The sequence below is a fragment of the Nuphar pumila genome, chromosome 11 (genome assembly GCF_984573655.1).
Source record: "Nuphar pumila chromosome 11, dmNupPumi1.hap1.1, whole genome shotgun sequence".
Taxonomy (NCBI): domain Eukaryota; kingdom Viridiplantae; phylum Streptophyta; class Magnoliopsida; order Nymphaeales; family Nymphaeaceae; genus Nuphar; species Nuphar pumila.
This window is the reverse complement of record NC_143259.1, coordinates 74,228,523-74,241,243: the sequence shown is the minus strand read 5'-3', so window position 1 is coordinate 74,241,243 and position 12,721 is coordinate 74,228,523. Positions and strand designations below refer to the sequence as shown.

Genomic DNA, 12,721 nt, shown 5'->3' with positions numbered 1-12,721 from the left:
ATGAGTTTATGATAGATTAAGTTTAGTGTTTTATTTAGATTAGATTTAACATTCCTTGTTCAGTTTATTTAGATGTTTATGTAAATAATCTAACTGTTGTATTTTTTGTAGTTTAACAGTAGATTAGCAGTGTTAGGATTGTTTTTTTCCATGTAATTTGATGTTATAGTGTCCTTAGCGGATTCGTACAAATTAATAGTGCACTTTATTAAAAACCAGATTTTTACTGTATTTTGCACTCGTCATTTCATGTGTAAAATTTTAAATTTTTCTCAGATTTTTTCCTTTATTCTCTTCATCTATGTGTTCACTATCAGCAAACCAAAAATCAGCTCGTTTCGAGTTGATTTGGTCTGATTTTTAAGCATTTTCCAAAATCAGCTTTTTCGGGTTTTTCAGTTTCGGGACATGTGATTTCCAGAATTTCCATGAATTTGAAACGCTTATATCTAAAGCTTCAGAACGAATTTTTCAAATCCGTAAAAACTGACAGATTCTTGGATCTGTTGGAAACAGAACAGAAGAAATTTTGTGAAATTTGGACTTCGTTTGTTCCTTCAAATCATCTGTTTGCAAAAAGCTGTTAGAATCTATTTTTGCACTAATTAGGGATAAAACAATCATTTAGCTAGTTGTTTGATTTTATATAGTTTTTAGTATTTTCTAGCAGGTAGTTAATGAATTAACTGTAGTTAGACTAATTAGGATTGATTTGTTTAGTTATTTTAGTTAGAAATTGGAGTTTTAGTTTTCCTTATTTGCTTAGTTATAGTTTAATTTATTAATTAGTTCAGAAATAATTAGAGTGTAATTTCTATTTAATTGTTGATTGTTACTGACTTTTTATTTTCATTGTTGTAGGTTGATAAGTTAGAAACAGGTCTACAGATGTATTTACAATGCGAAGAGCAGATGCATGTGTGGTGAAAAGACAGAATTACTCCTGGCGATCTAGAGAAAACTTAGCTACCTGCTTTTGTTCATTTTCATTTTTAGATTGTTATTTCGTTAGAATTGTAATATTAACATAGCTGTAAACATGTGTGATATTAATAAATTGATGTTTTGGATTTAATTCAGAATGTATCCCATTCCTTGTGGATTCGACCCGTACTCAGCACATCCATGGAAAGTTGGTTTTTATTATCTTTGGTTGACGATTTTTCAAATGATTTTATTGAAAATAATGTTTTAAAAATATAACTTGCAAAAAAAATCCAACCAAATTTTGGTGTCGTTGCCAGGGAACGACGATTATATTCTGTTATTTCTGAGATTTCAATTTATTAATATGTGTTTAGTTAGTTGTTTTATTTGTTTTAGTTAGTAGGATTTAACATATTTAGAAAATATAGGATTCACATGCTGTTTTTCCTAGGATTCACTGAATTTCAGACTTCAGGGAGCAATTAGACAGGTGAGTCTTAGAGAACATAGTGGTGATTTCCTGTATTTATTGATTTTGTGATTTAGATTAGAATTGTCTTTTATTTCAGGGATTAATTAGATTGTTTTAACATAGCGTAAGATAGAGTATTTGCTAAACTTGCTGATTTAGATGTAGATTGGTTTTTATAGAATAATTCTGACATAGTTTAGTTGCTTTATGTGTTAGTGTTTTTATTTTATTAACTGTTATTTAGAGTGTATCATATGTATAATAGAAATAAAATAGTTATTTGTTTATGTGTTCTGTTCTGACTTTTGTTTTGGATTTCATTGTTGTCATGCATGAACACCATTCCATCTGATGCCTCAATGCAAGAGTCCAAGTTACCAGCATAGAGAATGCCTTCGGGAGCAGACCATTGACCAGATCAACAGAAAACTAAGCATTCGTACATGCATAGTGGTGGTGCAAAGTCCAGTCAATCGCCAGCTTCAGAGGTCCGACACATATCAGGTTGTATCTATCCTTTCTCCCGTATTTATTTTATTGTTCTATAGTGTGCATCTGCATTGCATGTTTGCATATTTTGTATGCCACTAGGGACAGTGTCATTCAACCATGGGGGGATGGTTTAGATGCACACTAAATTTTTTTTTTATGTCTGGTAGTTAAAAGCACATAAAAGCAGGTCTTTAAGAACACGTTTGTGGCATATATGATAGTTTTTGCATAATCTAACAATTTAGAAGTTTTTAAGCCCCATGTAAATTTTTTTTTTCTGATCTGATCCAAAAAGAGCAGTTATTTATGAGAAAATTCAAAGAAAAGATAGTATTTGAATGTTAGAAAGTATGCACAGTATGTTTTGTGGAAAAACTAAGCAATTGAAAGATGTTTAGAAATATGAGCTTAAAAGAAAAGAGCTACGTTTAGTCATTGATGTCTTCGCAAGTCCTAGTAGTGGAGCTCAGACACAAGTTGAAGTTTTTGAAGTCTCTTGACGAAAAGGATAACGAAGGAGCTCATCTTCTTGTCTAGTCGATATCTGTGGCCTATGTGGTTCGAGTAAGTAGAGTCTGAAAGGTGTTTTACACATGGTGCCCTAAAGCCATCTGGTTTGGGAGCCACCGATTCAAAAGCTTGTTACATGAACTTCATAGAAAGCCTAAGAGATAGAGACATTGCACATGATGAGAAGAAGACTATGCGTAAACTATTAAAATAGAAGGTCTAATGACTCGAGCAATTAAGTCTGAGGGATACTTTGTATCTGGTGCCTTAAGGTCGTCTGGCCTGGGAGTCACTGGCCCAAAGCTCGCTACACGGGTCACGAAACTGGATATTTGAAATAGTGCTCAAGATAGAAGAATGCTAAAGTGAGAAGAATGGAAAAAGGGTGAAAAGATTGAAAATCAAAAGAAAAAGAATGAGCTTAATGAAAAAAATTCATTGCTTAGGAATAATTATAAAATATTGTGCAGAAAATATACAGGTGAGGATAAATGAATAATAACATGATAATACTTGACTTTCTGAGAAAATTCATAGATAATTACAGATTTAGAAAAGTGAAAGAAAAAGGTTTTTACTGTGTTGGCATAAAAATTCTAAATCTGTTATGAAAATGTAGATTACATGAAATATTTGCTTACATTGAGTTCTTAATTGCCTAGTATTTCTGAAAAATGATTTTTGCATGACATTGATGTTTGTGGGTATCATCTCTGCAAACCCTCACGAGACCTTACTCGTCCACTGGAGTAACCAAGGGGTTTAAAGGGCTTGTTGCATGTACTAAATGCAACCGTGAATCCTACAAAAATGAGTTAGTTATTTAATAATACCTTGTGTGTTAATTGGGTAGTCCATATCTTCATCGCGAGGGTAGAGTGTATTGCTAGGGACTAGCAATTATTCTAACAAGGGGGTATTTGATGATGCATTAAATACACATAATATTAGTATATTTTTACTGCATAAATGCATTTTTTATAAGTTTAAAACTCACACTTAGATGCATATTGATGTCATGGAGCTACGGTTCGAATTTCGTCCGAATCGGACTTAAAACAAAGAAGTTATTGCATTTACAGTGTAGCAGGTCAAACTTCATGGTAAATTTGGATATTTCAGATCCAAATCGCACATCTGGGCCATGGATCAATGCCAAAAATCCTAGATCTAACCCATTCCAGCTTATTCATGTTTTTGTAAAACTATTTTGCTGAAAACCCCTTCTCAAAAGAGGTGCCTAGATAAAAGTTTCATTTTAATGTCTTTTCTAGAAATTCTAGGAAAGCGCCTCTCTTGTTTAAATAGTAAATGACGCCCAAATGGAATGTGTCTGTGCATAGGGTTTTGCACCCATAGAGGCCCGATTCTAAGTCCTCCATCTTCGTCCCTTGCATCCACTTTCTTCATCGTCCATGGTCGGCCATGGAATCCATGCACATTTATTGAAGACGCCGGCCTCTCCTCTTCCATTCTCTTCTCCGAAACCTTCCCTTCTTCTCACCTTGCTGAAACTAATGGCTCATGTGTTGTATGCAGGTGGTAGCAACCAAGGAAGCATTCCAGCCATGGCAAGGGTGCCGTCTGCCCTTCCATGGCTAGCTGCCCATTTCCCAGCCGACTCTCTTTACCACCAACCATCACGCCATCTTCGGAATGCCTCCCGTTGCCATCTCCAGCTTGCTGCACAAAATAGAATTAGACAGCACCACCGAGGGACCTCTTGGCGTAGATTCGAAGCAAAGATCGCTCACCCACTACCCCTCCACTCGTCGGATCGCCCTTGAGGTATGATCTTCCTTTTTCCCATTCTTTTAGTTAAAACCCAAATTGTGCGTTTGGTGTTGTGTGTTTTATTTTTTTTATTTGCTGTGAGCTGTGCATTTTTACTATTTCAAACCTTAGTGTAGGTGTGTGTGTGTGCCGAAACCAGCACATTAGGAATCGTGTAGCATTTCATTTTTAGGCGTTTTTAGATTTGGCATATTCCAATGTCCCTTTTCAGTTTTGCTTTCTGATTGTCATCCAGCCATTGCATATATCGTTGTACATAGTAGGTTGAGTATACGTTGTAAGGTCTAATTCTGCCTTTTAATTCATCTTTTGATTTATTGGATCTTTGTGAATATCGAGTTCTTTCGATTTGTCTAAAATAGTTAGTGTAATGCTAGTCGGCTGTAGCATGTTATGTTAGACCATTAGTTTGATAATTTAGTTAAGTTAGTTGATTGGCTGTGTAGATTTAGGTAGTTTTAATATTGTAATATATTTAGTTGTTGATGAATTTCTGTTTTGGTTTTGAGATTGCCGATTGTAGTGAATGTATATAATGCATTTTCTGTTTTTGTTCCATTGCAGCATGTTAGTAATTGTGGTTTTTGTGGTTATTAATCTAAAAGTCCATTCCTAGTCGTGCATTAGTGTAGACAATTTCATGTGTTTTGCTGAAATAGTTTTCTATATATTAGTGTAGTTCAATGGTTTAGATTAATTAGAATTCCATTCCATCATAGTTTAATTTACTTGAATAGGCTTTTGTTTGTCTCTGTGTTTGAGTTGATAGAGAAAGTGTTCTTTATAAAATTGTAGAAATCGTTTAGATATCCATGGTTGTGAAGTGAGTTTAGGAATGTGTGATTTAGAGTCCATGTTAATTGTAATTCGTTAGTAAAGTTTATGTTTAATTCATTAAATTAGATGTGTGTGTGTCATAGTTAAATTAGTTTGTGTAATTCGTGTTTTGCATGTCATTCATACCCCTTACATTATTCGTGTAGCTGTTGATGTAATTAGGTTAGGGATAAATTAGATTAGTTAATTAAATAGTCTTGTATTTGAGATAAAGGGCAATTGGGTCATTGTGGTTGGAAAACGATTTTTGGTAAGGGTGATACCTCATCCAAATTCGTGGACTTAAGTAAGGCAAGCTTTGAATCTTTTATCCAGCCAAGTTAGAAGAGATCTATTTTTTCAAATTTGGAAACCCACTTTGATTTTCAAATCACTTTCTAAAAATGTGGGACACGGTTTTGAGAAAGAGTTGAAATTCTATCTTTTCTTTTAAAGACAACTTAAAACCGTGTGGAACCATTAGCTGGACAGTTTTTGCAATTGTAGCTTTCCAATTGAGCTATTAAGGTAAGAAGGGATGAGTGTGGTCATTTCAAAATTCGCTGTTTAGCATTTATAACCCTTTACCAAATGCATATCATGACCTAGTATAAATAGACTATTAATGATTTTAGTATTTATTGACTTAGAATTAGGTTTTCAAAATCGTGGTTACTAAATTAGTTAAGTATGTTATGTTTTCATTAATGTTAGTTTATATTCTAGTTAGTTGTCTAAATTAGATAGATTAAGTTTTAGTTTAATTTCTTCAATATCGATTTTAGTGAATAGTCTTGATTTATTAGGTTTTTATTTTAATTAATTCACAATTTTAGTCTTTATTTCCTAGGTAGATTTTAGTCCATCTGGGGTGGCGTGGACCTAATTCAAAGTCACATTCTAAACCGTCTCCCTAGCTAACTCTCGTTAGTTAATCACCCTAGCTACATTAACATTAGATTGTTGTTCGTGTTTCAAGTAGGTTTTGGAGTTAATCATTGAGTATTTAGATTATTAGTTGGTTTATATTAAGAAGAGTACATTAGGATTAATTAGATTCATTCATGTAGATATTCTAAGTAGAAGTACATATTAGTTTATGATAGATTAAGTTTAATGTTTTATTTAGATTAGATTTAACATTCCTTGTTCAGTTTATTTAGATGTTTATGTAAATAATCTAATTGTTGTATTTTATGTGGTTTAATAGTAGATTAGCAGTGTTAGGATTGTTTTTTCCATGTAATTTGATGTTATAGCGTCCTTAGTGGATTCGTACAAATGAATAGCGCACTGAATTAAAAACCAGATTTTTACAGTATTTTTCACTCATCATTTCATGTGTAAAATTTTGGAGTTTTCTCAGAATTTTTTATCTATTCTCTTCATCTATGTGTTCACTATCAGCAGACCAAAAATCAACTCATTTCGAGTTGATTTGTTTTGATTTTTAAGCATTTTCAAAAATCAGCTTTTTCAGGTTTTTCAGTTTCGGGACATGCGATTTTCAGAATTTCCACGAATTTGAAACACTTATATCTGAAGCTTCAGAACGAATTTTTCAAATCAGTAAAATCTGCCAGTTCATTGGATCTGTTGAGAACAGAACAAATAAATTTTCGTGAAATTTGGACTTCGTTTGCCACTTCAAATCATCTGTTTGCAAAAAGCTGTCAGAATCCATTTTTGCACTATTTAGGGATAAAACAGTCATTTAGCTTGTTGTTTGATTTTATATAGTGATGATGCATGAAATGCACATCATGTAAACAAGTTTTTCATGCATTTTGTATCAAGTTTAAGGTTTTAAACCCATGTTTAGATGTGTTTTGATAGTAAGGGGCTATGGTTCGAATTTCAGAAAAATCGGAGTTAAAATGAGAAAGTTATGGCTATTTCAGTGTTTGGGCACATATTTCGAGGTGGATCGGATCCATATCCGACCCAATTAGGTCAATTGGATCTTGGATCAACTCTTAGAAAGCCCAAAACCCAACCCACACGCCTATCCAGATCCATTTCAAAATGTTTTTCTGAAAACACCCCAGAAAGAGGCGCCTAGAAAATATATTTTTTATAACATTGTTTTTGCAAATTCCAAAAAGTATAAATATACTTTTTAGAGAAGCCCTAGGCGTCTTTGGCTGTGTTTGGACGCCCCCTACAGTGAATCTACAGCAGCAGCTCCTTCCTCTCCATCTTCCCCAACGTTTTGGCCATTGAAGACTGGCCTATGCTTGGTTTCCAAGCATATTTCGATATTCCTTTGTGTTCTTTTCATTTCTTTCTTGTTCCTTGCTGTAGTATTCACCATTTTTCTGTATTTTTGCAGGTGTAGCAGAGGTGGAGACCATTAACCTTGGCGGGAGTGCGCAACACACCACCAAGGTGAGCCGACCCAACCTCCATCCGGCTTTCTACACCCTCCGATCGAGAATCGGCTCACATTCCATCGTCGGTGGATCTCCAACGTGTAGCAGCTGCAAAAAGGTGCCGTTTTTGGTGAAGTACAACATTCTCAAACTGTATAGGACGTCCATCTCCAGCCATGGTCCGCTCTTCTTCACGCCCCCCCGGTCGTCGGATCTTCCAAAAGGTAGATCTTCTTCTTCCTTCTCTTCTAGCTAAAACCGAAAGTGAGTGTTGGTTTTCTCTTCTTTATTTTCTGAGTGTTTCTTGTTTTCTTCTTGTTTTCAACCTTAGAATAGAGTTCGTGCATAGGCCAGCACGTTAGCTTAGGTTTATTTATTTGATTGATTCATTGGAATCAAGTTTTTATTGATTTTTCATCCTTTTTATAAAAATCGGCTAGATCTTCATCTAGCCGATTCTTTAAGTTTGTCATAAGTGTTCTTGGTGTTGTTTTACAGAAAATGCAATAAACAAAGTTTTCATTTTGATTCATCTTAGTCGGTTTTGTGTGTGGGTTGCACTTGATTTTAATTGAAAAGAAAAATCTAAAAATCGGCTAGACTTATTCTAGCCGATTCTTGATTTTTACAAAAATATTTTTCTGTTTTGATATTTTTGTTTTGTCCAGCATGTGTATTGTGTTGTTTTGCTGAAAATCTCATTAGAAAATTTCATTTTTGTTCATTTTATTTGTGGGTTATGCTTGTGCCTTGTTTGATTTTATTTTTGAAAAAAAAAAAAAAATCGGCTAGGATTGTTCTAGCCGATCTTTATATTTTTGTTAAATGTGTGTGTTGATGTTGGTAAACCGTGTGTTTGTTGTGTGTTTTGGGTGTTAACAGCATTATAAAGTTGTGTTAATTCATTTCATTCGTTTAGGATAATTCTCAATAATCGTTTTTAGCATTTTATGTTTTTGGTGTTTTGAATCTATTGAAAAACAAAAATTACAAGAGTCGAATTTTTATTTTCTTTACGTTTTTAAACAAATTCCAGCATAGTGCTGTTCATGTTTGCATTTAGGGGAGTTAGGAGTTCTTTTCATCATATTTTAATTTAGTTCTATTAAAATAAGATTCCTGAGTAAGTCGTTTTTTTTTAGTTTAAGTTTTTTTTTTTATTCTTTTCAATTTTTTTTTTTAGTCTTCTTCTTCCCCAAGGAGGGGCGGCAGCCATTAGAGCTCCCCTTGAGCTCTTGGTCGAATTTTTAGAAATTATTAATTGTCATTAATTGAGTTAGGTAGGTGTAATTATGTTGTCTAGGTTCAATGTTAATGGGTTTAGTGTCTTAGCCGTTTTTAGGGGTTATTTAAGTTAAGTTTTGGGGATTAGGTTAGTATTTAATTCTAGGAAATCGTTTTTCTATTTAAATTCCTTTATTCCCTAGGTAAAAATTAATTGTATTAGTTTAGAAAGTAGCCCTTTTAGAGGTTGGCGATTTTTGAGAAGGGAGGCAATTAAGGCTTAGAAGTTGGCGATTTTGGAAAAAGGAGGTTTTTCAAAATTCGTGTGAGGCATTTAAGGAAAATTTGAATTTTAAATGGGTATTAAAGAAGGAGTTACTCCTTAACTTTGGAAAGTGTTTTTGGCATTAAACAAAAATTCCAATCTAGGCTACATGATTTCCATAGAGTATTAAAAGTATTTTAATTCCATCTTGAAAAGCAAAAATCGTGTATTTTTAGATTGGTCTTTCCATTTTTCCAAAAGGAGCTTTAAAGGCAATTAAGGAGTATAATTCCCTCTTTAAAAGGGGCGATTTTTGAGAATCCAAAGCATTTCAAAATTTGAACATTGGTAATTATTACATTCCTTTTCCAACCTTCTCCATTAAAATCGTTAGCTTTGAATTAATTGTAGGAATTAAGAGGTTACTACTTTAGTCTAACCCTAATCCAGTCGACCCTAACCCTAGGTCGAGTCAAACCTAGTTCAACCCACTTGAGTCTAGTCCAGTCAACCTTAGTTTGAGTCCACCGACCCTACCTATTGAACCTAATCTAACCTAGTCAATTAGGGTAACTTGGTTAGGTGTGCCTTCTGTCAAAGTCAACTTGAACCCTAGCCCAAGTCAAATACAACTTGAGCCTAGTCAAAGACCTAGACCTAACTCGAGTCAAACCTTAGTCTAAACCAAGTTGAGTCAACCGAGTTTATCTTACCCCATTCGAGCCTAGTCAAACCTAAGTTGGGTCAAACTTAGTTGAGCCTAAGTCAAACCGAACCTAGTTGACTAAGTCAACCCTAAACCGAGTTCAACCTAGCCTAGCCTAAGTCCAAGACCTAGACCTAGTACTAGTCAAGACTAAGTCAAACCCTAGCCTAGCCTAAGTCAAAGTCAAGACCAATCCGAGGTCGAGTCAACCTTAGCCAAACCCAATCCAACCTTAGCGAAGGTCAAACCGAGTCCACCTAAGTCAACCGAACCTAGTTGACTAAGGCAACTCAAAACCGAACCCAACTAGTTGAGTCAACCTTAGCTCAAGCCTATCTCTCTCAACCTAGTCAAAACCGAGCCTACCTACTTCCATCCGAGTTCATCCAAACCCAATCCAAACCTACTCAAGCCAAAACCGAGCCTAGTCGAGTCAACCGAGTGAACCCTAACCTTAGCCTTCGTTCTTTAGTGAATTAATTTCATTTAGTATTATTTATTTTGATTTTTATATTAATTAGTTTATTTATCTACTTTAGTTGTAGTGTAGAAATATGTGTGTGTGTATCGTATTTGTTTCGTATGTGTGAAATGTGTTTTGTGATGGTTTGAATGATAGTTAGATATTAGTTAACTTAGTAGTCATATTGCATTTTATTGATTAGCATAGTTGCATTTGCATTGTTATGTAACGTAGTTCTAGTCATAATTTGCTTATCGTGTTTTGCTCGTCGTACATTTAACATATTCGTAATAGTCATCTGCATATACACTATTATACAGTTTCATTTAGATTGCATTAGGTTTGATTTGTCTTTTAGAGTGTTAAAATAGATTCTTAAAGTGAATAGTGCACTCAAATAAAAACCAGATTTTTGCCCTGTCGCATTAGCATTATTTTATGTGCAAAAACTCTGTGTTTTCCAAAGTTTTTTCTTCTATTCACTTTATTGACGTGTTATTTAACTTCAGACCAAATTTCAGCTCATTCGGAGTTGATTTGGTCTGATTTTTAAGCGTTTTGCAAAAACCGCTTTTTCTGGATTTCAAATTACAGGACTTGCGATATCCTGATTTTTCCCAGATTTGAAACGCTTATATCTGGAGTTCCAGATACTGTTTTTCAATTCTGTAAAAACTGTCAGTTTGTTTAATCTGTCAGTTGCAGAACAGAACACATTTTGGGAAAATCGGACCTTGTTTGCCTTGTCAAACAGCAGTTTTCCGATAACCTGTCAGAATGCTATTTTACACTAGTTAGGGGCAGTTTCGTAATTTTCTTAGTTTCGGCAATTTAGAGTTGTTTTCAGTAGTTTTTGCATTTTAGGAGTTGCATAATCATCATACAGCATTAGTAGAATTAATTTGGTCAATTTTAGAATTAATTTAGTATCTTATTTAATTTTTGTTTGATAAATAGCATTTGTTTTATTATTTTCGTAAAAGTAGAATTAGTTTTAGTTATTATTTGCCTTATTAGAATAGAATACTAACTTTGTATTTTTCTGTATTTTTAGGTTATAAAGAATATTTAGTTTCCAGGGTTATTTTCCAAGTGTGAGGAGCGAATAATTGGCAAAAAGACGGAAATACCCTTGGTGTGGAGCAGAAGCCTGATTGCTTGTTTATTTTCATTTTAGTAATTAATTGTAGTTGTATTAACTTTATAATTGTAGATTGACATTTGACATTAATAAATTAAATTTTCTAGAAATCTCGTGGTTAATTCCTGTTCACTGAGGATTCGACCCATACTTACCACTTTGTGGAAAGTCGGTTTTTATATTTTTGGTTGACGATTTTCCAACGTTTTATTGAAAATAATTGTTTTAAAAAGAGCATTCTAAAATACCAACCAAATTTTGGCGCCGTTGCCGGGGAACGGCGAATTAATTACTTTATTTCTTAGAGTTTGATTTATTAATTTGTTTAGTTAGCTAATTAGTTGTTTTATTTTTAGTTAGTAGGATTAGTAAGTGAATATAGGATTAACATAGTTAGTAAATATAGGATTCACGTTCTGTTCTTTCTAGGATTCACTTAAAATTCATTCTGCAAGGAGCGATTAGACAAGTGGATTTTAGAAAAACTTAGTTTGTGATTTCCTGTATTTATCTTTTCAGTACTTTAGAATAGTTTAATTTGTTATTTCATTTACTTAGTTAAATCATTCTGACATAATTAGTTTAGCATATTTGTTTAGTAGTTGTTTATTTTGTGTATTTACATTTTAGTACCTGTGTTAGTTATTTTTTTAGATTTAGGTCGTTTGCTTACATCTGGTCTTAGTACCAGTGTATGCAGGGGCGAAGAGGTCTAGGAACCCCATTACACCCATTTGTTGACAACCCAGAGAGAATTTTACATTCTCATCGAAGTTCGGCAACAATGGCTGACATGGATCCTCCACCTCCACCCCCAGTTCTTTCGCGCCCTCTGCGGGAATACTTCATTCCCACAGACTATGTTCAGGCATCCTGCATTCGGACACCCGATGTAGGAGCGCCACATTATGAGATTAAGGCCAGCATTATTCAAATGCTTCCATCCTTTTATGGCCTTAGTCATGAGGATCCCTACCGACATTTAGATGAATTCCTCGAAATCTGTTCTACTGTTAAGATACAGAATTTTGATGATGATGCTTTAAGGTTGACTCTATTCCCCTTTTCATTGAAGGACAAAGCCAAGTATTGGCTAAAGTCCTTAGATTCTGTAGAAATAGAGTCATGGGATCAATTGCAACAGGAGTTTCTTCGGAAATATTTTCCCATTGGTCGTACGAACCAATATTGTAGAACCGTCACTAGCTTTTCAGAGCTAGATGGTGAGCGCTTTCATGAGACCTGGGAGAGAATGAAGGATCTCCTCAGGAAATGTCCCCATCATCAGGTGCCGAAATGGCAACTGGTGCAGAGCTTCTACGATGGATTGTCTGACAAGAATCGTCAGATGATCGACTCTTCATGTGGAGGGACATTCATGCTGAAGAGCGAGGACGAAGCATGGAGGCTATTTGATACATTGGCCGAGAATTCACTCCACCATGCTTCGAGCTCTCATTCTGATAGAGCCACACCCAGCATTCAGAAGAAAGCTGGTGTTCTTGAGATTGGTCCATCTACTGCACTACAGTACAAGGT

The 12,721-nt window shown here is 34.5% G+C and overlaps 1 non-coding gene across 1 annotated transcript; it reads right to left on the bottom strand.

Moving 5' to 3' along the window:
- Positions 1–12,367: 12,367 nt before the first annotated feature.
- On the bottom strand, positions 12,368–12,472 carry LOC149822427 (small nucleolar RNA R71). Its single transcript, XR_016426249.1, has one exon. It is a non-coding gene; the product is annotated as a small nucleolar RNA R71 (small nucleolar RNA).
- Positions 12,473–12,721: the final 249 nt, after the last annotated feature.